The sequence below is a fragment of the Megascapheus bottae genome, chromosome 30 (genome assembly GCF_031878675.1).
Source record: "Megascapheus bottae isolate mThoBot1 chromosome 30, mThoBot2.hap1, whole genome shotgun sequence".
Classification (NCBI taxonomy): Eukaryota; Metazoa; Chordata; class Mammalia; order Rodentia; family Geomyidae; genus Megascapheus; species Megascapheus bottae.
In genome coordinates, this window is record NC_143538.1 from 12,833,354 (window position 1) to 12,858,143 (window position 24,790).

General features: G+C 54.8%; 1 long non-coding RNA gene across 8 annotated transcripts; it reads left to right on the plus strand.

Annotated features, from left to right (window-relative positions):
- LOC150044435 (uncharacterized) lies at positions 1-24,253 on the plus strand. 8 transcript variants are annotated; one of them, XR_016533173.1, is made up of 6 exons: positions 9,737-9,860; positions 13,230-13,436; positions 14,255-14,322; positions 15,315-15,409; positions 19,003-19,297; positions 19,834-20,328. It is a non-coding gene; the product is annotated as an uncharacterized LOC150044435 (long non-coding RNA). The 8 variants fall into 8 exon arrangements; XR_016533175.1 differs by lacking the exons at positions 9,737-9,860; positions 13,230-13,436 and adding an exon at positions 1-214; XR_016533174.1 differs by lacking the exon at positions 13,230-13,436.
- Positions 24,254-24,790: the final 537 nt, after the last annotated feature.

Genomic DNA, 24,790 nt, shown 5'->3' on the forward strand with positions numbered 1-24,790 from the left:
TGAGCTGCTGCGCAGGCACCCACAGGGTGCTCGGAGGTCCACCGTGAGAAGCTAGACTTCGGGGGTCAGGAGGACTCAGAACCCGGGGTGGCCTCCCTACCTAGTCCAGCCCAGCCTTTCCTTTCTCCCTCAAGACAGCTGGAAGGCGCGGAGCTGGGCAGGGGCCCTTGAACACAGAGCCCGGGCCAGGAGCTGCGGCGGGAACAAAACCTTGGTCAGTGGCTCTGAGAATGGGCGGCTGCAGCCCCTTCCTTCCAGCCCGAGTCCGGCTTAAGCACTGCGTTAAGTGGCCTCCCCATTCACTGGCCAGCCCCTCCCCGCAATGGAGCGGCAGGGGTTTCCAAAAGAGGGCTGGGTCCTCAATGACGGGGCCTTGGGCCCAGCTAATTGGTTTTGGTTCAAGGGGATACTGGATTTGTGAAAAGCTCCAATCCGCCTTTCCCACGCCAGAGCCAGGCCACAGCTCGGAGGAGAAGGGTTGGAAGAGCTGGGGGCCTGGGGAGAGAATGCAGGGAGAGTGTGGGGCCTGGAGTTGTTACTGCCAGTCTACCTGCCAGTTCCTCTGTAACCCCTCCTCAGAGGCGATTGGGAGTTGGGAGGCACCGGGGCCAGCTCCTTCCACAGCTGACAGCTCTGAGGTGTGGGCCTCAGGACCCCCCCAGCCTTCCCGCTGGAATCAGCCAGGAAGGTAACCCAGAAGCTAATGGTTCATGCCTGAGAAGCTCCAGCTAACCTAGGCTTTCAGGATGTAGTTAGTGCCGTGGGTTTAAAACACCAAGAAACCCCACCCACTCCCACTCCAGTCTCTTAAAATGACTTTACACCCCCCCCAGGAGGACTACAGACACTTTAGAGACAATAAACAGGGTCCCAGTGTGCCCTCTCCCTCCCCCTCTCTCTTCTCTTTTGGTGCCAATGGTGGGACTTACACTCAGGACCCAGGCACCATCCCTTGGCTTTTTCACTCAAAGACCGTGCTTTACCACTTGAGCTGCAGCTCTGTTTCTAGATTTTTGCTGGTTGTTTGGAAATAAGCAGTTTGTGAACTTTCCTGCCCAGGCTGAACCAAGATCCTCAGATCTCAGCCTCTTGAGTAGCTGTGAGTACAGGTGTGAGCCATGGTGTCTCTGTCTGTCTGTCTGTCTCTCTCTCTCTTTCTAAAAAGGGGTCGTGTTACAAGGATGCCTGCTCTTGCCACTTGTATTCAGCATGTCACTGGAAATTCTAGACAGGGCAAAACTGACAAGAAAGCAAAAGGCCAAATGTTTCTTTACAGTCTCAAAAGCCAACCATGAATTGTACTGTAATTTAAACCAGGTAGGATTGCTGGTCATGTTCACACAGACGCTTCAGCCTTTCCGATCTGCTCCCTGTTTGGACCAAGTGCTTGCATAGCTCTGTGTGTGTGTGTGTGTGTGTGTGTGTGTGTGTGTGTGTGTGTGCATCATTTATATTAGCTTGTGATGGGTAGGGGATTTGAAAGCTGTTTCCACTTGCATGTTTTGGTGTGTTATTGGGGATGGAAGAGAAATTCTTTACCACGGAGCTACGTCTTCAACCTGGCCCAGCTTAAAGTGACTCTGACCCTGGTGTTTGTGGGTCCATTGCGTGCTGAGGGTCCCCTGGCTATAGATCCCCCATCATCTGAAGAAACCGCCTGGCTCTTCCCTCACGGGTACTTGTTTGTTCATTGGAGGCACAGGGGAGTAGGGGAGAGGTTCTCAAAAACCATGGGGCAGAGTGCTCGCGTGCTCGCTCGCTCGCTCTCGGTATATTCCACGTCCTGTTTTTACTTCCATTTTTAATTTACAGAGCCTAATGTCTTCAGGCATTTGCTGATTTGCACACTGTGTAAACATGCCTGTGGTATGTGTGCACGCCTGCGCCCTCCTTATCGTGGAGAAAGTGTGCTGTGTGTTTAAATACAAGCGAGACACAGCCATGGCCTTCCAGATTTTGCCTCTTCTCTGGAATCGGGTTAATTTTCCCTTGGCTAATCCTCAAATCCATTAAGTTTCCCCCCCCCTCCTCGCCCCCACAAAAAATTACCTACCCTACCACAGCCCAGTGGGCTCCTCCTGCACGCCGCTCTCCAGGCGTGGAGCGAGCGAAGGTTCCGATTAGGCAGACTCCATTAATGTTACCAAATGTACTCCAGCACATTGACTTGTCTACGCTGAAGTATTATCCTAAATAATTAAAATTAAACGGCACTTGTCAAAATAAATGAACAAAGTAGAAATTAGCGATGGCTTGGCTTCTTGCTTGAAGAAAGGAAGAAAGAGAGGAGGAGGAGGAGGAGGAAAAGAAAGAACAGCAGAGCCTGCGAGCCAGCGTGGGAAGGGCTGAGGAGATGGGAAGAGAAAGGGGAAGGGCCCTTCACACGTCTGCCCTTGGGCTTGCGGCGGCCGGCCGGTTGTTTGGGCACTGAGGAAGGCTGGAAGGCAGCCTCGCCTTGGCTGGTAATGAATATTGAGGTGTGGTGGAAGGGAGGGTTCTTTGTTTACCGAGAGGCCTGGCCATGGGAATGGAGGAGAGGATTGCCTTTGGGGATTAAGGAGTGGGCTTTGTTTTTATGAAGGGCCTTACTTCTTTTCTGAAGTTTTCTGCAGCTAATTGATTCAATTCAGACCTTCCCTCCTCCCCAGCCCAGGCCGTGTGGGGACGTGTGCACAGCTCTGTTTTCCCATCTGCTCCTCCGGCCTTTTTCTCCACTGTGACCCTTGCTAAGGACGGGAGCCTTCCTGTCACAGACAGCCCAGGCTCTGCGAAGACCTTTGTATGAATATGCGTGTGTGATCACACATGCACACGCACACACGCACACGTGCCCTGAGGTACCATTTTCACTTAGAACTGATCGTGGGTGTACACGGTTCAGCCAAATGCATTTCCACCACTGAAGCCAAGACCCCAGAAGGCACACCGCACTCGTCTCTCTCCCCCCTCCCCGTCTCCCTCCCCCTCCTTTCACCCTTCCTCCTCTCAGTTCAACCTTCTCGTCCGCCCCCCTCAATTCTCAATTAGGGCTCTGCGTTAGTTTTACCTATAAATGGAATGTGTGCCAGTTCTTCTAGAGAAAGCATTTGTTTCCGGTCTGGGGCGATCTCTGTCTCTGGAGGCCTGAGCTCCCTGTGTCCAGCTTCCTGGACTTTGGGTAAGCCTTCTCCCCACAGCTGGGTTCAGAAATCGAACCTGCAATTACATTGGGGTGGGAGGGGTGATTTGGGCTGGTCCTGAAGGAAAGCCACGTTCTCACCCACGGTCTGTTAATGAGCTGGGGACAGGTGAGCCTCACACCTCCCGACTCACTGGCTTTGGCGGCAGCATCCAGGAGCGGGCGGGAGAGCTATTAATGGAAGGTGCCAGCTCCGTGCTAATTAGAACTTCCTTTCCGCTTCCATCTGCACAGGCACCCAGCCCCTGGCTGGTCAGCCAAGCCGCCCCCACTCCAGCTTGCAACCTAGTTTCTGTCCCCCTCCCAGAACTTAGGGGGTGCTGTGGGCAGAACGTGTCTCCTCTGCTACGCTCTCTCTGTCCCCCTCTCTCAGTCTCTGTCTGTCTGTCTGTCCGTCTGTCTGTCTCTCTCTCTCTCTCTCCCCCTCCCCCTCTCTCCCTTCCCCCTCTCCCTCCCTCCCTCCCCTTCCCCCTCTTCCTCTCCTCCTCCCCTTCCCCCTCTCCCTCTCTCCCTTTCTCCTCTCTCCCTCTCTCCTCCTCTGCCCCTCTTTCCCTTTCTCTCCCTCCCTCCCTCCTTCTGTCTTCTGGAGCTTCCTCTTTACAATTATTCCCATTTCTGATGGCTCTCCTATGTGGTCATAGCCAGCTCATGACATCTGACACTTTTACTGTCACAAGCAGCCTGTCCCTGGCCTTCTAAGGAGGTGGGAGAGGGTGGAGACTTTTTTTTTCACTTTCTATTGATTTCATCTTAAGCCCCATGGTTATACTTTTTTTTGGGGGGGAGGAGGTTGTCTTATATAGATGTTTCATTTTAAAAAGTAAAGAAAAACTTGGGCTGGGAGTTTGGCCTAGTGGTAGAGTGCTTGCCTAGCATGCATGAAGACCTGGGTTCAATTCCTCAGTACCACATACATAGGGGGGGAAAAGCTAAAAATGGTGCTGTGGCTCAAGTGGTAAAGTGTTAGCCTTGAGAAAGCCCAAGGAGAGTGCTCAGGGCCTGAGCTGAAGCCCAGGGCCTGAGAAAATAAATAAATGAAACGTTAACGTCACATTAACGTCATTCAAAAGAAAAAAGCTCCACTCCGAATGGAGCTGAGGGGGTGGGGCAGGGCTTGTGGCTTGGCCCGGCCAGAAAGTCGAGAGGGGGGGGGGTCTTTCCACCACGGCCGGCCGCTTGGCCTCTCAGTCCTCTCAGGTCTCCCCTGGGTTTGTGTGTGGAAACATCCTCCAGCCTTGCCTTGGTGACTTGTGGTGGCTCACATGGTGGCTCTCAGGAAGGAGTGGCTGGCCAGGGCAAGGCTCTCTGGAGGCTCCGGACCCTGGGACAGGGCAGGGGAGCAGGCTGGGCCTGGGAAGGAGGCGGGAGCCCCCACCTCCCTCACCTCCTGCACCCCCAGACTTGAGGCACTAGAGTAGAAAGCTATGGGCCATCCAGAACCCAGGAAATGAAGCCCATTCCAAGGCAGCAGCTGAGAAGGGGGCCCGCAGGTTTTATTTGATCTGAACTCAGGATCCTGTCCTTGAACTTTTGTGCTCAAGGCCAGTGCTCTATCACTTGAGCCACAGCTCCACTTGTGCGTGCGTGCGCGCGCGCGCGCGTGTGTGTGTGTGTGTGTGTGTGTGTGTGTGCGTGCGCACGCGCGCGTGTGTGTGTGTGTGTGTGTGTGTGTTTAATTGGAGGTAAGCGTCTCACAGCTTTTCCTGCCTGGGCTGGCTTTGAACCGTGATCCTCAGACCCCAGCCTCCCTAGGGGTGAGCCTGTCTCTCCCAGGCTTTGGCCTTTCTAACTCAGTGACAAGCCAGCTGCATTCAGCTCTCCGGGTGAAATGGGGAATCACTCCCTGTATCTCCAGGGGCCATATGAAAATTAAGCAAAATACAGAAATAAAGTGCCTGGCTTGTGGTGTCGGCGGTGGTGAAATGGAGCTAGCACCCAGGACTCCACCTGTTAAAGACGAGTGAAAGCTCCGTGTAGATGTCCCAAGAGGCACCAGAGCGTCCAGTCCAGCCGCTGCCCGCCTCCAGAGCCAGCCAGTGCCCTCCGGCTGCATCTCTAGGAGTGCCCAGTGTGCTGGGGCTGGAGAGACAGGTGCAAAGTTCCGCCATGTCTGAGTGCCAAGGGGGCATTTGAGTCTGTTCAGGGTGTGATGTAGGAACCCGCTGGCCCTACGAGAGATGGCCCTGCGTCCCGCCCCAGAAAACAGGCTGCTGGGGAAAACTGCCTCTCCTCCGCACTCGCTCAAACTCTCTGGGTGCGTCAGACACGTCAGGGGGTCCTGACTCCTGGACCTCGTTCTACAGCTCCAGCTCCCACCCAGCAGGGGCTGTCCCCCCTCCTTCCCGCCCACACCTGTAGGATCCTCCCTTGCTCCCTTGCCTCCTTCGGCAGCAGCCAGCGCTGGCCTCTCTCCTGCCTGCATGTGTGGGGGTGCTCCGCCATCTCCCCACGCTGTGTCCTGGCCATAAAGTACCCAAGGCAGGAGGGGGTGTGTGTGCAGGGACACCTGACCTCTCCGGTGTTTGTTTGTTTGTTTGTTTACAGCTCCTCCCCTTACCTCCGAGGGTTCCAGCCGAGTGCTGGGCTCTGGGACCTGGCACCCCCACAATGTCCAGGTGTGTGCTGGGGCTGGTATGCAGAGGCCAGGAGAGGTGAGTGGTCAGAGCCAGGGAGAGGAAGGCAGCTGCCCGCCCCGCAAGGCAACATTGGATGATTGGAAGATTCCAGAACGTGTTGGCAGAAAGGGTGTGTTTCCACCGGGATCCCCTCGTCTTTCTCAGCTGAATCGTCCCACCACCCTGTTCTCCACCAGTCCCACGGCTTTCAGGACCACCTGCTACTGGCTTGGCTTTGTAATGCAGTTTGGCCATTGGCTGCTGTGACTTTTGGACCCTGGGGTCAGGCTGCCAGCCTGCCAGCCCTCCTGGGGCCGAGCTCTTAGCCTCAGAAAAAAAGGAGGAAAAAGGCGTGGCTGGAGTCCTGCATCTAAACGTTCTGGCGCACGCAGGCCCAGGCAGGCCCTGTGCTTTGGCCTCTGGAACTAGGGGTGTGCAGCACGGTTTGCAGGCGTGTCAGCCCCATGCCTGTAGCTGGATGGACGGATGGACAGACTGGTGGACTGTGAGGAGTGGCCGTAGCAGGTGGAGGCGCCGGCTGGCTGAGCCCTGCAGAGCGCCGCTTTGTCAGGTGTGCCCCAGGTGTCCTGGCGTCCCCCGGGGGACGGAGCAAGGGCCCTGGGGCAGGGAGGATCTAGGGGGGTTGAGGTTGATGGGTCCTTGGACGCCCCCAAAACATGTCCGTGGTGAGTTTGTGATCACTGGATGCTGCTATGTACCACGCCCTGGGCACTCAGCCTGGGCGGGAGGTGGGGGGTGGAGGTGGGGGGCTGCCCCTCGTTCGTGGGGCCGACGTCCATCCTGTTCTCCTGAGTCACCGAGCAGGCAGCGGCGCTGGCTCCGGCTGAGATTTCCACCCTTCCCTGGCGGTAGAAAGAGCTCCCTATCTTGCCTATAGGAAGGGCTGAGGTTGCCTTTCTGTGGCTGTGTGGGTGGCATCTGGTGTGCCAGTTCTGGGGCTTGAGTCCAGGGCCTGGGCGCTGTCCCTTCACTTTTTTCACTCAAGGCTCGTGCTCTGCCACTTGAGTCACTGCTTTACTTCTGGGTTTTGTTTTTTTGTTTTGTTTTTGTGGTTCGCTGCAGATCTATCTACTATCTAGCCATCCATCTATCCCAGCTTGCACCATAGCCAAAGGGAGTGGGATCAACCTCAGGCTCAGAAACTCTACATTCAAAAACCAGAGCAGTCCCCTCCTCACTGCTGCCCTCCGCCTCCACCTCCACCCTGAGCTAAGCACCACAGGTTGAGCTTTCTCCCCAAAATATTTACACATTTCCCCCTCACTGCTAAGCAGAACCCAGCATGAGGAACTAGCGATAAAGAAAAGAGGGAACTGGGAGTTTGGCCTAGTGGTTAAAGTGCTTGCCTAGCATGCATGAAGACCCGGGTTCGATTCCTTGGTACCACATATATAGAAAAAGCCAGAAGTGGTGCTGAGGCTCAAGTGGTAGAGCTCTAGCCTTGAGAAAATCCAAGGACAGTGCTCAGGCCCTAAGCTCAAGCCCAGAACTGGCAAAAAAAAAAAAAAAAGAAAAGAGGGAGCAGCATCCAGTTCTAAGCAGTTTATAGTGGGGATGCAGGGGGGGTCACTAGGCCAGGATTAAGTGGTCTCCTGCAGTGAAGCCCCCTGAGGCCTGGTCATAAGAGAATGGGGTCTGGACTGGGAGGCAGGACCCCTGGCCTCGGTCCTTGATCTAGCAGTTAACTTCACGTCCTCAGGGCCAGGCCCCCATCTGTGGCATGTCCAGGTGACCTGCACAGTCCCTAGGCTGTATGTTATTCTTTCTGATGCCCTTCCCACAGCAGCTCTGGCAAGTGCTGACCTTAGAGCTGCATTCCTAGTCCACCCGGTGTTAGGCCTTCATTGGAGGTAAGAGCCACGGTACCTCCTGCCCAGGCTGATTTAAATCAGACCCTCAGCTAGCTCTCAGCCTCCGGAATCACTAGCCTTGCAGGATTAGGCGGGGCCTTTGCTGTTTTGGCTATGTTCTGATTCCCCACTGGCCTGTCCTATCCTTGGACATTGGAGGGAAAGGCCATTTGTCTCCAGGGGGCAAGGCGATTGCTGACGCTACGAATTCCCCACGGGGAATGGAGGGCTTTCCTGCACTAGCACAAGTTCTCACGAGACCCGGCAGGCCCATCCTCGGGTCCTCCTTGTCCCACTCGGAGGACAAGACCAGGCCAGCTCTGATTCCCAAGGCTCAAGTCAAAGCATAGAACATGGTGTAAGCCCAGCGTAGTGGCTCACACCCATAGTCCTAGCTACCTAGCTACTTAGCTACTGAGGTCTGAGGGTCGCAGTTCAAAGCCAGTCCAGGCACTAAAGTCTGTGAGGCTCTTATCTCCAGTTAACCACCAGAGAACTGGAAGTGGTGCTGTGGTTTAAGGGCTAGGGTGGTAACCTTGAGCTGAAAAACTCAGGGACCAGAGTTCAAGTCCCATGACCAACCAAAAAAAAAAAAAAAAAAAAAAAAGAACATGGTTTAGATTCGTAAATTTCCCCAGCCCCAAGAGGGTGGACTTTCAACCTCAGACCTGATGACAGTAGATACAAAATAAACCTTGTAACCTGGCATTGGTCTGCATGGGCCAAGCAGGCTGGAGAGGGAGAGGAGGTCAGGCTGGTTTGTCACGGAAGCCCAGCTGTGGGAGAAAAAACAGGGTTCAGCGCTTCCAGATTAGTTACTGTCGACAACGATTAAAGGGCCCAAATAATGCCTGGCTTCTCCTCTCCTCGGTGCCAAGAGAAGACACGTAAATATAGCCATGCTCCAGCTTAGGCGGCCGATGTGTGTAAATCGAATTTAGCAAATCAGATCATGGTTTAAATGCACTATTTAAAGCAGTCCTGCAGAGAAGCCTTTTACAAAGGGAATAATCATTTTGTGATGCTAATCACCAGCTTCCAATTTATCTCCTTTGTAAGTTCAGATGTTGGTGCCACGGGGTGTTCTGAAATTGGGGCGCTCTTGTGTAGGGCTCTGGTGATGGCTGTCGGCCTTCCTTTTTTTGGCCTCTCATTTTTAAATGGGCGCCTGTCCTGTCTCTCTAAGGGCCTGGGGATGTTTGTCATTTAGCCTGATCGTTCTCTTCCATCCCATTTTTTTTTTTTTTTAAATAATGAGATGGATCCCAGTATTCAGTTTCTGGGTTTTTTGAGATCCCCCCAGACCCCCCTTCAGGGATCCAAGCCCAGCTATTCTTAGGTGTCAGAACCACTCCTTCTCTTTTGTTTCCTCAAGCTTCTGGTACCTCTGAGTCACAGAGAGGATCTCAGAAGCCACTAGACAAGCCTGGCACCAGTGGCTCACACCTATACTCCTAGCTGTTCATGAGGCTCGCAGTTCAAAGCCAGCCTGGGCACGAAAGTCCATGAGACTCTGATCTCCAATGAACCACCAGGAAACCGGGAAGTAGGGCTGTGGCTCAAAGTGGTAGAGCACCAGCCTTGAACAAAACAAGCTCAGGGACAGCACCCAGGCCCAGAGTTCAAACCCTACAATTGCCAAAAATAAAAAGAGTCTAGATGAAGCTGCTTCTGAATGTCTCACAGCGAGGATTGTTCCGTTCACAGCAAATTAAAGCAGAAACAACAACAAGGACAAAACTGAGCCCTGATGTTAAACTGACTTTTCCCACACAAGTTAAAAACCAGGACTCAAATAACTACCTGTCTCCTAGTTGCTATAAAAGTGTTTTATACGCCGAGCTGTAGTTCCTATTCTCTGCAGAGACAATATAATCAGAGACCATCTGGGTGGGAGAGGATGAAGAGAAGATGGATGGGGGGGGAGATAAAGGGAGTGGGCAGGAAGTGGGGGGGGTGGGGGCCTGACCTTGCTTGGCTCACAGGCTCTGCTACAGTGCCTTTGTCAGCGCTGCCACTATTGATGGCTCCTGGTAATTATGACTCTGTGTTGGCATGGCGACTCAGAGTAGAGGCACTGGGTGACTGCAGGGTTTGTTTTTGCCTTCTAAAGTGGAGAGGAGCTTTTTGTGGGTAGTTCCTCCAGGGAGACGAGGGGAACAAGAGAATTTTACCCACCGTGGTGGCCCCAAGCAGGTATGCCCAGACGGAAGTTCTCCCCAGTACCTGGGATACAGAGTTCTCACAGCCGCTTTCTGCCTCCGTTCTCTTGTCTTTTGTGACTCTGTCTCCAGGAACAAGTATATCCATTCTACTTCTCTTTGCAGTTTTCCTGAATTTGGTTAAATCATAAAACCATGCTTTTTTTCTTTATTTTCTCTCTTTATCTTGTCAGTCGTGGGGCTTGGGCACTGTCCGTGAGCTCTTCAGCTCAAGGCTAGCGCTCTACCACTTGAGCCACAGAGCCACTTCTGGTCTTCTGGTGGTTAATTGGAAATAAGAGTCTCGGACCTGGGGCCATAAGTGTGGCCTACTGGTAGAGAGCTTGCCTAGCATGCACGAAGACCCGGGTTCAATTCCTTGGTACCACATGCATAGAAAAAAGCCAGAAGTGGTGCTGAGGCTCAAGTGGTAGAGCTCTAGCCTTGAGAAAGTCCAAGGACAGTGCTCAAGCTCTGAGCTCAAGCCCAGGACTGGCAAAAAAAAAAAAAAAAAAAAAGAGCCTTGGACTTTTCTGCCCTGGCTGGCTTTGAACCACGATCCTCAGACCCTCCGGAGTTGCTAGGATGACAGGCAGGAGCCACCACGGGCACTTGTCACCTCTGTGTTTCTTGTTGGCTGTGATTGTGGGTTTGGAGGCTGATAGGGAGGAGACCTGTCTGGTCTTTCCATCCTGGATCCATCTTCCCATAGAGCCCTGGCCTGTGTCTTCATCGAAAATGAGAGGAGCGAGCTCTGTGGTCCAGAGCAGGGTCTGGCGTGAAGCTAGCAGATGTGTGTTGATTTTACCATTCTTGGTCAGTGTGACACGTGGATGTGGCCTGATCTGGTTAAGGGAAGTAGATTAGGGAAGCCTTCCTCTACTCCACAGTATCCAGAGCTCACCTCGTGTTTCCGCTGGAAATCCTTACTCTAGACCAGACGGCCAGGACCTCTGTGGGCCCCAGCGCTCAGTCCCTACCCGCCTCCGCCTCCTCTCCCTTGAGGCCTCCGGACCGGCCCGGGGGGGGGGGGGGGGGGGGGGGAAGCCAGCTGGGGAGCCCAGCCTGCCCAGGTGTTTAGGTAAAGCCAGAAAGAGCGACCCTGGAGCAGAGAACAACCCTCCATCCCCCAAGCAGAAGCCATGGCCTGAATCTTCGGGCCATGTTATGGTTTTCAGCATTTCAGATGGAGACCCCATCAGGCTCAGGGTGGCCCCAGGAGGCCTTTGGGCCCAGGTTAAGCAGTAGCCCAAAGGGGTCGTTGTGGAAGTCACTGTGGCTGCTAGACAACGGGATGGCAGCCCCATACTCCAGTGGAGTTCGTGGTCTCCCCTGTGTCTCAGGGTTTTGCCAAGCCTCTATCGGGCTCTCTTCAGCCCCCAGACCTTGGCATTGTGAGAGCTACAGCTCCACTTCTGGCTTCTCAGTAGTGATTTGGGGAGCAACACGTAGTGATACCTAGTAGCCCCTGGGAAGACTGTCTGCTGGGGATGGATGGGGCTCAGTGGTAACGTGCTTGCTTACCAAGGTCTTAGGTCCCAGCCCTAGCTTTGCAGAAGAAGAGTAGATAGGAGCCAATGCCGGTAATCTCAGGAGGCTGAGAGCTGAGGTTCGAGGTTGGAAGCCAGCTTGAAAAGTTTGTGAGACTCTTATTTTCAATTAACCAGCAAAAAGCCAGAAGTGAAAGTATGTCTCAGGCAGTAGAGTACCAGCCTTGAGCGCAAAAGCTGAAGGACAACACCCAGCCCTGTGTTCAAGCCCTAGTGCTAGCACAACAAAGAAAAGCAAGCAAGCAGTATCAGTATGCATGCTCCTCTCACTGATGTGTCATGTTTGTCACAAAGGAAGTCCCTGGAAGGTGGTGAGTGAGGGACCCAGCTCAGCACGCTGTCAGCCACTCTAGAACACCCAGGGTGCTCGCTGACAGTCCCGTGAGCCCTGATCTAGGAGCAGAGCAGTGATCTGTGGGGAACAGTCTTACACACACAGCCAGTGACAGCTGCTTCCCTCAGTCCCTGAGAATTGAGAGGAAAAGAATTGGCAGTGGAGCAGGTGTCTGTGGCTCACGCCTGTCACCCCAGCTATTCAGAAGGCTGAGACCTGAGGATCACAGTTCAAAGCCAGCCCAGGCACTAAAGACCCTAAAGACCTTGAGACTTCTATCTCCAATGAACCACCAGAAAACCAGAACCCTGGCACTGTGGCTCCAGGGGTGGGGAAGTAGCCTTGAGTTCAGCTCAGGGACAGCGCCCAGGCCCAGAGTTCAAGCCCCATGACTACTACCAACAACAACAAAAATGAGGGTCAGGTAGGGCGGGCATCCCCACCAACGGGGAGCACTCCTTGACCAGAGAGGCGCAGAGGTGGGGTACCAGCCTGGACTCTCAAGATTTGGGTGCCGACTTCAGGTCAGATGGTGGAGGCTGAGAGCCGTGGGGTATGAAGCTTGGTGTGGTCATATATGCAGGATGGGTGGCCCCTGTGCCCCCGGGCCAGCTGGCACAGAGCAAGAACCACACACACTGGGCCTGCCACCTCCTGGTGCTTGGCCTGGACTCTGGCAGCTCAGGAAAACATTTCTAAGTTTACAGCAGAAGCCCGGGGACTCAGGAATTGGAAATCGTCCCACACCACAGTGAGCTCCTCCCCCCACCACACTCATTTATTCATTCAACATTGATTGACTGCGCATTATGTGTCAAGCAAGGCCTTGGGGACACAGACCAGGAAACCAACCGCAGCCTCTGGCCCAGCCTTTTAGTGTGTAATAGAGGAGTTGATCCATCAGTATGGGAGGCCAGGCTGAGGAAGGAGTGCTGAGCTAGCAGGTGAGGCAGAGAGAAGGAGAGGCAGGGGACAGTTACCATATGCTTGTGACTTCTACCCTTCCCATCCCGCTCTCTCCCCCGACCCCCACACCCCAAGAACTTGGGCAGAACAGGATCAGAGGCCATTCCATGTTTTTCCCCTGGTGACTTGAAGCTGTCATGCAGCCTGAACTTTAATTCTGCACTCCTCATTGGTGTTTGCTTCATTTGAAAACAACTTATGAAGTCCAGTGCTAGTGGCTCACGCCTGTAATCCTAGCTTAGGAGGCCAAGCTCTAAGGATGGTGGTTTGAAGCCAGCCTGGATAGAAAAGTCCCTGTAAGACTCTTACTGCCAACTGACCACTAGAGCACTAGCCTTGAGTAAAAGATTAGCTCAGGGACACTGCCCAGGCCCTGAGTTCAAACCCAGCCACCACCACCACCAACAAAAGAATCAGAATGTCTATACCCCATTTAGATTGATCTGATTGATTGATCATGCCAGTTATTAGGGCTTGAACTCAGGGTCTGGTGTTCTCGATTAACTTTCTCAAGGCTGGCACTCTACCACCTGAGCCACACAACCACTTTTCACACATTCCTCGTTGGTTGGAGGTAAGAATCTCTCAGATCTGTCTACCCAGTCTGGCTCTGGACCGTGAGCTTAAGATCTCAGCCTCCTGCACAGCTGGCATTCCAGGCACGGGCCGCTGGTACCCCAATCCTGTGTGTAACTCCAAGACACATCGTCGGTGCAAGCAGGTAATGAACTCAGGAGCCCGATACCTGTGTAGGAGAAACCTCATTCGTACTTCTTCTACCCTGGGTCTGGTGCGAGCTCTTAGAGATGGACCTGCATGTACTCCGTCAGTGGTGACCATCCGGCCTCTCTCTCTCCACACAGAGGGTGGCAGGCAGCCTTCTGGGTGACTCCGCCAGCTCTGGCTGGGCTCTGGCTGTCACTTGCCAGGTAGGAGCAGAAAGGACAAACAGATACCTTCTTGCAGCTGTTGCTTCAGGGGTCATGCATGTATGTGTGTATGATGCAGCTATAAAATATTAGGTAGCGGTTGTTCAAGGCTGTAGGTGGAGACCTGCTGCTTGTGACTTCATGAAGCCCCCAGGTCCTTAGCCACCAAGAAGCCATGAGCAGTGCCCTGCCTTTAGCTTAACGTGGTCTACTGCCAAACCAGCAAGGTAAGCGCCAGGAGGGGGGCTTTTCTGCTTGCAGTGTGGGCCTGTGCCTTCCTTCCTCTTTGTAGCCAGAGTGAGTGAGGGTGGCTCCCGGGAAGTCACGACACGCGGTGGGTTCTGTGATGGAGCAGTGGGCGGGGGAAATGTCCAGATGCCCGCGGCCGAGTGGGTGGCCTTGGCTCCCTCTGGCTTCCCTTACTTAGATCTCCGGGAGGTGGTGTCTTGGATGAGTGTCACACGCATCGAGACCAGTCTCTGATCTAAACATGATGGGGGGGGCGTCCATCACGAGGCTGTGCTTCCTCCAGGCAGGGAGCTGGAGAAGTGGTGCCTGATTATCCTGCGTGCTGAGCTGTTTCCTTCCACGTGTCCCGTCTGCATTATAGGACGTGTGTGCCTCGGGGTCAGAAGACAGACAGGAGAGACACGAGAGCCCAGGTGACAGGGATCCTGGGTGAGTCCCCTCCCCGCACTAGTGACCAGCCACGCATATGTGCTCATAGTTCTTTCTGGAAGTTGTTCCAGCCTCTTGTGTGCAGGGAAGGGCCAAGGTAGATGTGTGTCTTTGTGTACTGTTATTTCTTCCCTCTTTGGCAAGGATCCCGTGTGGGCTGGCCATCGAGGAAAGGAAGTCTGATGACGGGTGGCTTCCCCCTGTCATCTTAGCGACTCAGGAGGTCTGAGGGTCGCAGTTTAAAGCCAGCTTGGGCAGGAAAGGACAGGAGATCCTAACCTCCAACTAACCACCAAGAAGCAGAAAGTGGAGTTGTGGCTTAGAGTAGTAGAGCTCAAAGAGGTTGAACAAAAAAGCCCTAGTGCCAACATGCGTGCACATGCACGCGCACACACACGCAAAGGTAACGCATGCCTCTACTTGGGAGGTTGAGGCAGGAAGATGTCTTGAGCTCAAGAATTTGAGGTCAGGGCCAGGAGTTTGGCCTAGTGGTAGAGTGCTTGTCTAGCATGATGAAGCCCTGGGTTTGATTCCTCCGTACCACATACACAGAAAAGGCTGTGGCTCACGTGGCTAGCCTTGAGCAAAAGAAGCTCAAGGGCAGTGCTCAGGCCCTGAGTCCAAGCCCCAGGACTGGCAAAAAAAAAAAGTACTTGTAGTAGATAATAAAATACACATTTAAACAGAAAAGGGACTGCCCGGCCCTTTTTGCTGTAGTTCTTTTCTGAATGGGAGCCTCCATGTTTGGTTGTTGTTTGAGACGGGAGTCTTACTAACTTTTTAAGGAAGGGCTAGTCTCAAAATATAATTCTCTGGACCTCTGCCTCCAAAGTAGCTGGCATCACCAGCATGAACCACCCCACCCAGCATTTATCAGAATTCGTTGGGCAGTGGGGAGAAAGGGGAGAAATCACCGTAGCCTTATCGCATCGTGCTCTCATACTCAAAGGGAAAACCCCCCCCAACCGTTTCACTCTTCTTCTCTGCCTCAGGGATGCCTCATCTTGAGAAACAGGACAGTTAAGATGACTTGGAGCTGGTGTGAGGAGGAGCTGGCTTCCACCACCCCAGCCGGGCAGCCGGCAGGGTGAGTTCTTGCTGAATACCTTGGCAGCCTGGCTGTGGTTACACCAGTGTATGTGTGCGTGTGTTTCTTTTTGTGTCCTAGTGTCAGGCCCCGTGTGTGTGTGTGTGTATGTGTGTGTGTGCGCGCACACGCATGCCAGAGGCAGTTAGGGAGGGGCCAGTGTGCTTCAAAGCCCCCTCTCCTCAGGATATGTGGTGACATGCAGAGGGATTCTAGACTGTCTGGCCAGGGGTGACTGAGGGGTCCACATTTTCCCCAAGTCTCAGTCTCCTTTCTAATTTATTAGCTGGGAAGGAAGAGCAAGTGAAATGTTGTCTGAAGACAATGGCCAAGCCCTGGACCCCCGCCCTGCAGCCCCCCCACCTGCCACCAACCCCTCCCCCAGCCCCCTTCTCCTCTACAGGGGGGTCTGCCCAGTACCCTGTGCAGCCTACAAGAAAAAAATCCCCAACCTGCCCCCCACAATAAAACAAACAAGCCTGCCTTCCCACGCAGAGGGAGCGAAACCCCTGCCATACCCGTGGTCTGAGAGGCCAGGACGAGGGTGGAGAGCCACGCCTTGCCAGTGACTCATGCACACCTGTCATCTAGCCATTCAAGAGACTGAGATCTGAGGATCACGGTTCAAAACCAACCATGGCAGGAAAGTCCACAAGATTCTTATCTCCAATGTACCAACCAAAAGCCACAAGTGGAGCTGTGGCACAAGTGGTAGAGTACCAGTCTTGAGGGGATAATTCCCAAACCTGGAATTCAACACCAGTTCCATCCCCCAAAAATATTTTAAACACCAACTAACAGAGCCACAGTTTGCAACTGCTAGACCACGAGATACAAAGACCTCGCACCCCCCCCCCCCCCCCCGCCACCTCCCAGTCCTAAGATTTCTCCCCAGCACAGGAAGAGGAGCTGAAGCAGCTGCAGGGCTGTGTTAGTAAACACTTCCCTGGGTTCTCATTTCCCCACTCCCCCCACCCTCCGTCCTCAATGCCCCTTACACACTCCAGCCCCCCCCAGTTTACTCCCCCCCTGTCTGCTGCCTGTACAATGAGCTCATTGTCCAGGGTGTGATTTGAATAAGGGGTCTGCGGGCCTGTTCTCAGCATTGTCCATGGGGCTGGGAAAAACCCCTAGCGCGGGCAGCAGCACCCCAACCAGACAGAGACAGATGCTAAATTAGCAACAACGCTTTGTACCGGTCGGGACAAGGGCTTGCCTTGTCTGCGTAGAGTTCAGGGTGTGGCCAAGGCCGCTGCTCCAGTGTCGCCCTATGTTAATTAGTTTTGTGTACATGTCTGACCAAGTGCCAGGAGACATGTTTGTACCCCCTCCCCCAGCCCTCTCAGCCAAGGGACCCCACCCCAGCCTACCTGAGGAGCTGGGTTCCCAGTCTGTAAGGGAAGTTGGGGATCCCGCAGCCTTTGGGGGAGCCTGCCCTTGCTCCCTGGGCCCCTCTGACCCTACCCCTGCATAGCAGCTCTCACGGGGACTCACTGGCTTCCACCCAGACCCAGGCTAGTGCCTGTCCATCTGGCAGTCTGTCTCAGCAGCACAGGGGATCCCCTGGGACTGGACAGCAGAAGCAGTCAGTCTGGGCCCTCTTCTGTCCCCAAGCCAGATGGCCAGTCTGCTGATGGCGTTCCAGCCTCGCCTGTCCCCACCACTGGTGGGGAGTCATGACCACCCTGTTAAGCCCATTCTGAGGTCTGAGCAGGGGCAGGCTTGGTGGGACAGGGAAAAGGCCTGGTTTGTCGGGACATGAAGGTCAGCCTGGCCACTGGCTTGCTGTGTGCACCTCCAGTCCTCCTCCTGGACTAGAATGGAACTGCAGGAATCGCCCACGGGGCCTGGGCAGGGGACCAGGCCAAGAAGGAGTTGGACCTGCCAAACAGATCTGGGGGGGGGGGGTGCCTGACAGCTTCCTTGGCTGTGAACTTTCTGCACCTTACTCCCGTTACCCCTTCCAGGAATCCTGGGAGGAGAGGGGCAGCTGTGGAGAGCTGGCCCTCTGGGTCAGTGCAAGGTGTTCAAGATTCTGACCTGAGTTGTTTTCTAGTCTCTTCCTTGCACAGAGCTGCCGCAGTCTTGCCTGCTGCCCCAGTCTGGATGAGCCTGGCCTGGCCCCGTTCTTACGGTCCTGGCTGGCCCCTTTTGCTTTAGTCATTTTTCTAATAAGATTCCATTTATACCCAGACAAGCCTGGACTTCCATGGTCCTACTTGTACATCGTGAGTAGCTGGATTGTAGCCACGTACCGCCATGCCCACCTTTTTTATTTGTAGAGGCGGAAGCTCATGAACGTTTTGCTGAGGCAGGATTCACCCCTGGTCCTCTCTGTCTCCTGAGTAGCTAGGACTATACAGGCATGAAAAAAGCTCCTTCCCTCCCCCAGCTTCTTCCTTCCTTTCCTGTCCTTCCCCACCTCCTCTTCCTTCTTTTTGCTGCTCTTCTCCTGCCCACCCACCCCCCGCCCCCCATATTGGGACTGGGGCTTGAACTCAGAACATCCCGCCTTGGCTCAGCTTTTTTCCCTCATGGCTGGCTGGCCCTCTGCCACTGAACCACCCACCTGCAGTTCCTCTGTCCACCTTTCTACTTGTTTCAGGGGCATTCTTTTCCTCCCCTGTCCCCCCGACGCCCCACCCTGTCTCCCCGGGGTGCTCTTTACTTGAGCTGAGCGTCTGGGGTCTGGAGCTTGGACACAGCGGGCAGAGCACCCACAGTGGAGCCCACAGCTGCGAGGAGAAGAGGTGGGCCCAGAGGGCCTGGGGTGGAGCGGCCCCTCCCCACTCACAGTGCCTCAGCTGTAGCTCTGAGCCCCTTAATCTATGATCAGAGAGGTGCTGGGGGGCCGGGGAGAGGGGCTTTAGGAGTGACAGGGGCCTGAGGAGTTGCACTCTGCTGACAGAGCATCACCACAAAGCCAGAGAATTGCATTCCAGGCGCAGCAGCTTCTCCAGAGGCCGCAGCCCCTGCTGGGCTCAGCCCAACCTGGGGGCTTAGACACAGGCCCTGCATCTCAGGCCCCGTGGAAGAGGAGGGGGCGTCACCTTGCAGCTTCCTTAGGGAGGGCACAAAAAAACTTCCTGAAATGAATGTCTTGCAGCCTTTTCTGCATGGCCCCCCTCAGACCCTCTGGCTGCCAGTGGCTGGTACGTGAACCATCTGGTGGAGACTGGTTCTAGAGCTAAGCGAGTACACTGCCCTGCAGTGGGCCAGGGAGTTGGGAGTTGTGGTTGAATGCAGAATACAAGCTTGGGGTGCCTTAGGCTGGAGACCCACAGGGGAGAGACCCTTGGCCCAAGAGGAGGAGGGAAGGAGATGCTGTTGCTGGATGCCCAGTTCAGGGCACTGAATCCCCCCTCCCAGTGCAGCCTGGCACTGCCCAGTAGCCCACAGAGGAGGGCACAGCAGGGCTGAGCGAAATTCAATGGTCCTGGCATCTCTGCTCCATCACAAATGAGCCTGGCAGAACTCTCCTGGACTCTGGGGCCAGCTCTTCCTCCTTTTGCCCTCCCTCCTCACAACACTGGAGGAGTTCAGGCTTTATCTGCCCTCCAGTCTGCCTCCTTGTGCCTCTGTTTCTCCTCCAGGGGCTGAGCGTGGGACACTGGATGGTGTGTCCCCACGTTCTGCTGGTGGACGAAGCTGACACCTGGAAACAAGCCTCTCCCCAGATCCTGGATTTTGGAGGCATCCTCCATTCCACCAGCCTCACTGGGCAACACGTCTGCCTTTGAGAACTCCAGGCGGCCTGGCTAAGAATCAAGGGCATACAGAAGACACAGCCCTGCTCGGTGTCTGGGCCTCCAGCCTCCCATCCCAGCCAAGTAGTCATGAGCAAGCCGCCTCGCCTCCTGAACGTGGAAGACGAATCTGGCTAAGACGGTACTTGCTGTGTCCTCTCAGCCCCGTGTTTTATGATTTGGAGGCTCACCCTGACTTCCCTGCACCGGTACAGGCCATTAATCCTGGCAGGTAACTCAGCCAGTCCATGCAGTCCCGCCCGCCCTCCAGGGCCTGAGAGTTGAGCACCCATCTTCCTGCTGGCAAGGGGCAGGGAACTCGGTCCCTGAGCCCACATCTCAGCCTCGCTCCAGGCCTCAGGTTTGGTGATGATTCCACCCCTCCTCTTCGGTGTGCTCTGGGTGGTGAGGTCCTGGTAGCCCTTGGGGTAGCAGACTTTTTCTGGGTCAGGGTGCAATTCTTTACTCTGGTCCTGGGGCTTGAACCTGGGACCTGGGTGCAGTCCCCGAGTCTCCTTGTGCCCAAGACTAGCGCTTTACCAATTTTGGAAATTTTAAATCCTCAGTCGTCTACTGCACCAGTGTTTCTCAGCGTCTGGTCCCAATCCCTGCCACCCCTGCTGAGCTCAGGGCGGCAGGCCTGGTCAGTGCTGGGCTTCTGTTTCCTTCCTTCTACAGAATGAGGATCTCAGGAGGCTGAGATCTGAGGATCGTGGTTCACAGCCAGCTGGGGCAGGAAAATCCTGGAGACCTTTCATCTCCCATTATCCATCAAACAGCCAGAAGCACAGGGCAGGTGTGGCTTGGTCGAGTACCAGCCTGGAGTGGAAAAAGCAAAGTCAGAATGTGCAGAGCCCCGAGCTGAGGCCCCAAGTACCGACCCCAAAACAAACAAAGTACTAATAAAATGAGGACAAACCCATCTACATATGGATACATGATATATGTATATATGATTGCCGTGAGACATAGAAATAATAAGAGGGGCCGGGAGTTTGGCCTCATGGTAGAGTGCTTGCCTAGCATGCACGAAGACCGCATACATAGAAAAAGCCAAAAGTGGTGCTGTGGCTCAAATGGTGGAACTCTAGCCTCGAGAAAGCTCAAGGACAGTGCTCAGGCCCTGAGTTCAAGCCCCAGGACTGGCAAAAAAAAAAGAACAAGAAGGAAGGCGCTCGTGCGCTCTCTCCCTCTCTCCCTCCCCCCCCCTCTATTTCCTCACCCCTGGAGCTCTGAAGGCTATGGACCTAAGCCCTTGAATTTCCTGACTTCCCCTGTTTGAACTGTTGGGCCTGGGAGATCTTCTGCCCCATCTCCCCCTCCTCTTCCTCCCCCAGGAGCATAGATACCTACTTTCAGCCCTAATAATACCTGAATGAGATTTTTAGAACACCTTCTTCCCTAGAGGGTGGAGTGCCAGCCAGCCTCTCAGCAGCCTTCGAGGAGCCCCAGTAGAGCAATGCTGACCTTTGCCAAGGTCGTAGGTTTGGAATACAGAGCCCAGTCACTCCCAGATGAAGAGGATAAGGAGCTGAGGCCTGTTGGGAAAGAAAAGCACAGTGCTGGGGCAGAATGGTGATCTCAGGGCATGTTTTTCTTTGTGTATTGCCTATTGTGGGGCTTGAACGTGGGCCTTGGGCCCACTCAAGTCTGGTGCTCTACTGCTTGAGCCACAGCTCTACTTCTGGCTTTTTGCCGGTCAACTGGAGTCTCACAGGCTTTACCTGCCCAGGCTGGTTTCAGACCTCTGCCTCCTGAGCAGCTAGGATTATGGGTGTAAGCCACCCACCGGAGCCTGGCTTCTGATATATTCTGGCCATGTGCCAGGGCCTTCCCAAGGGGCCTTTCCTGTCCAGGGGGCCCAGCCTGCCCACCACCACATCTCCCTTGTCCAAGCCCCTGGCCAGAGGAGCTTCCTCCCACCCCCACAGGACCCGAGACAGCACAGTGGGAGGCTGCCGGCGCAGGACTGGCTTTCCCCAGCCATCCTTCCCTTGGTGCTCCTCTCCCTCCCTCCTCCTGGCTCACAGCGGGCTGGGCTCCGCGGTTGCCAGGGGAGCTGGGAGGCAGGTCGGAACTATGCGGGGGGAACAGGCCCAGCCTGTCAGAGTGTCTGAGATGAACCACCACAGCTGGACGCAGACGTGGCTCCGCTCTTGTTTGGCGCCTGAGAATGGCGAAGCCCAGTGAGGTTCAAGGGCAAGCTTGCTATTCCTGAGTCAGGGGTTCTTGGCATCCTGTCTCTCCCAGAGATGGGTGATTCCTCCCCCTCTTCCTCTTCCTCTTCCCTCCTGCCGCCACACATTCCTGGGTGCCTTTAGTGACGGCTAAACACCCTGCCCAGCCCCCTCCCCATAAGCCATGGGGGGTGGGGGTGAGGGCGGAGGGGGGAGGAGACAGCCCTGTAGGAACCAGGCCGGGTGAGAAGAGACAATGGCTTCAGGAAACCAGTCAGGCGGGACCCCGGCCTCCCTGGCCTGCCCTCCTCTCCCAGGCCCTTGTCCTCTGCCTCAGGGTGCCCTGGGGCCACCTGCCTGCACAGGCCTGCATGGGAGGAGATACTGGGGACCACAGACCAGGGTGGCCTGCGGCAGGCTCCTCACGGGCCTCTGTCTTCCTGGCTGGCTATTTCCATCCATGTCTCTACCACGGGGTGTCTAAGACCTTCTCCAAAACAGGTAGTGTATACATTCTGAAACACAGTCATATCAGAATGTGTAAGGCATCCGTACTGGGCTGCAAACATAGCACTCCAGGAACTTACTCTGTGGTTATTAATAAGTTCCCAAAGAAGTACGTTTCTAAGAGTGTAAGGATACGGAATGGAAAATAAAAGGGCTGGAGTTGGTCAGGGGGTCTACTCACGTCATGAAATACTGTGCACCTATAAAAGGGAATGGTAGGTTCACGTGAGCTGATAAAGGTTGGCCAAGTGTACATTCTTGGGAGACTAGAAAGTTGCAGACCAAGGGCTGGGAATGTGGCTTAGTGGTAGAGTGCTTGCCTACCATGCCTGAGTCCCTGGGTTCAATTCCTTGGTACCACATAAAAGAAGAAGAAAACGGCAGGCCAGGAAATACAGTATAATTTTTATGTGTGTGTGCTGGTACTGGGGCTTGAACTCGTGGCCTAGGCATTGTCCCGTAGCTTTTTTACTCAACACTAGCGCTTTGCCACCTGAGCCAACAGCTTGCAGCGTTTTGGTGGCTATTGGAGGTGAGTCTCACAGACTTTCCTGCCTGGTCTGGCTTTGAACTGTGTTCCTCCTCGGTCCCTACGGTGACTTAGGAGCCACCACCATCCAGCTTAATGTAAAATCTTTTTGTGTGTATGTTCAGGTCAGTCACAGGGGCTAAAGGGTGCAGCCTAACATGTCAGCCACGCTGGGGTCCACCCCCTCACCTCTGGAAAGATGGAGCAGTGCACTTTTCCGTGGTACCCTCTCTCTGAGTTTGTGAAATCATTTCACCGAAAAGGGAAGGGGCTACCTCCGGCTCCTCCGTGAGAGCCTGGCCTGCCAATCCAGTAGAGAGGTGTGAATCTTTCCTCACCTGGAAGGGGAGGGCCCCTGGCCTCTGCCACGACATCTCCATCCTACTCCTGTCAAGGGTCCAGGCCCATGACGTGCCAGGTTTCCAGTCCTTGGGACGTGATTGGTGGGTCCTGGTTATGCCAATCTCGCTTCTGTGGCAGTGATTGGATGGTTGGGTCCCAGCGCCTTGGCAGGTCAAGGACAGAGTCTGGAGCCTCTGGAAGGAAGCCTGTGAGGTCTGATGTCAGCTGGAGCGGGAGAGTCTTCTGTCTGCCTCTGGTCTGAAGGAGGCCCCATACCTCCTGAGGTGCCTGGTGATGGCACCTCCCAGTGGCCCTGTCACTGTGTGGGGCAGAGACAGCCTGGTCAGCCAGGGAGCTGGACAGGGTTTGTGAAAGGCCCCATTTGCATACATTGCTCTGGAGAGGAAGAAGCTCTCAGTTCCTCAGTTCTACCAGGCCTACTGCCCAAAGCAGAGAGAGAGAGGGGGGCAGGGGGCGGGGAGAGAGAGAGAACTGGCCAGGGTAAACCCGTGAACCAGGATGAGGAGGCAGTAGCCTCAACCAAACCACTCAGCAGGCGGCAAGCGCTCCCTCAGCCCCCGATGGCTGGGGGGGGGGGGGCAGGAGAGAGGCCCAGCTGGACTGTCCAAGGGGGCTTGAGAAACCCCTGGGGCTTGGCTGGCAGCCAGGGTTATCCCAAATTAGCTGCCAGGGTGAGAGGGAAAGTAGCCTGCTGGGAGCCACCCCTGTGGTCGAGGCCCTGGGCATCCAGCCGTCAGGGGCCGGGCTCCGTGATTCTTCATGGAGAGTTTTCATTAGCATCTATTACTTGGACAAGAGGCGTTTCGCTGTGACATTTTCCATATATGTAAAACAGGACATTTCATCAACCTCCCAGCATCTATCCTCACCCTTGTCCTCCCAGCCCCACCCCCTTCTTGAAACAGCTCGAGCAGGCTTCATGGCTCTATTTTCTTTTCTTTTTTCTTTTGGTCAGTCATGAGGTTTGAAGGCAAAGTCTGGGTGATGTCCCTAAGCTTTTTCTTTTTTGCCAGTCCTGGGGCCTGAGCACTGTCCTTGGGCTTTCTCAAGGCTAGAGCTCTACCACTTGGGCCACAGCACCACTTCTGGCTTTTTCTTTGTATGTGATTCGGAGGAATTAAACCCGGGTCTTCATGCATGCTGGCAAGCACTCTACCACGAGGCCACACTCCCGACCCAATCCTTGAGCTTTTTTCTCCCCAAGGCTCTATTACTTTGAGCCACCGGGCTACTTACAGTTTTCTGCTGGTTAGTTGAAGATAAGAGTCTTACCAGGACTTTTCTGTCCTGCTGGCTACAAACTGAAATCCTAAGATCCCAGCCTCCTGATTTAGCTAGGATGTCAGACATGGGCCACCAGCACCAGGCTGTGGCACTGTTTTCATACAATCCCGGGCATTTGTGGTGTGCGTTTCCCCTGGGTGTCTCCTTTTATAGATGATGATGCTGAGTCTGGGGGAAGTTCCTGGAGACTGGCCACTGGGCTGGAGAAGGAATGCAGAGCCCTTGGCTAGCACTGCTCTGAGGCGCTACCACGTCTGGCTGCGAGCTTCTGATCATCTCACATCTGCAGAGTGGAAAGAGGATGGAGATGGCAGCCCTGTGCCCCGCCTGCTGCTTCCCACGGCCTGATGAGAACTTCTGGGGTGCAGAATTGGGAGAGCTATGATGGCACCCTGGATTCTTGAATCACAGGGACTCTTCTAGGCCTCTGGAACCCTTTGGATGGTTCTGAAAGATTGGGGCAGGCCCTGGAGCAGCCTCTTGATGCCCTGCGAGCCCTCAGTTTTCTCTCCTCTGGCTCACAGCAAATAAATTTTCCTTGCCCAATCCTTCCATGTCTGCGGTTGGTTTTTCTGGGTGGATTTGAGTGACCAGCCGCTATCAAAGACCACTCATGGGGTCTGGAGGTGGGCTGGCAAAGCTGGGATGGATAAGGAAGATGAGTCAGATGCCTTGGAAGTGCTGTGCCCCGGATCTGGGCGGGGGGGGGGGGGGGGGGGGGCGGGGGGGGGAGGGGGGGAAGGGGGTGTCATTTGGGTAAGAGGCCTGCCTCGCT